Here is a 1,029-nt window from a genome sequence, read left to right on the forward strand (position 1 = left end):
GCCCGAGTAAATGGGGTAAATTGAAAGAGAGGGATGATATCTGGAGCGAAGCAGAGGAAGTGGTTCAGATCATACCGGCAGCAGAAAGAATATTTCTGGGAGCGGACTGCAATGGCCACGTCTGAGAAGGATGGTGATGAGCATGTGATGGGCAGATATGGAACGGGAGAAAGAAACCTGGAAAGACAGATGGTTGTCGACTTCGCTAAACGGATGGAAATGGCGAAAGTGAACACCTATTTTAAGAAGAGAGAAGAACACAGAGTAACCTACGGGAGTGGGAGTACGCAGGTAGATTATATTCTGTGTAGGAGATGCCATCTGAAAGTGTTAAAGATTGTAAAGTTGTATCTGGAGAGAATGTAGCAAAATAACATAGGGCGGTGATTAGCAAAACAAGGTTTGAGTGAAGTCGAGGAGGAAATTTCGGACGGATCCAATGATCAAATGGTGAAATTTAAAAAAAGAATCGATATGCATACCATTCAAGGAAGAGGTTAGACAGGCATTGGTAGAAAGGGAAGGAGCGTAAAGCATAGAATTTATTTTGCATGACATCTGGGCGAAAGAGACTTGGTGGTGGAAGGAAAAAGTGAAGGAGACCTTAAATAAAAAGACAAGGGGACGAGGAAAGCCATTAGGAATGCAATGATATGTGCAGCAGGGCAAAGAAGGTAGCTAAAAAGGCAAAAGAAAAGGCGTATGAGAGGTTAGACGTGAGCAACAGGAGAAAGGTCTCTATAGACTGGCCAGACAAATAGATATGGGAGAGATGTGTAGAATGTAAGCAGCATTTTGACAGGTGAGGAGGACATCTTGAGAAGATGGAAGGAGTATTTTGAGGAACTTATGAACGTTGAGAATACAAGCGAAAGAAGACTGGAGGACGCAGATGTGCAGGAGATTGGCAGAGAGGAGGTGTGGAAGGCTATGAGAAAGATGAAAGGCGGTCCAGATAACATCCCGATAGAAGCATGGAGGTGCTTATGAGAGATGGCAGTGACTTGGCTGACCAAACTGTTTCACATG

This window comes from Penaeus monodon, chromosome 23 (genome assembly GCF_015228065.2).
Source record: "Penaeus monodon isolate SGIC_2016 chromosome 23, NSTDA_Pmon_1, whole genome shotgun sequence".
Lineage (NCBI taxonomy): Eukaryota > Metazoa > Arthropoda > Malacostraca > Decapoda > Penaeidae > Penaeus > Penaeus monodon.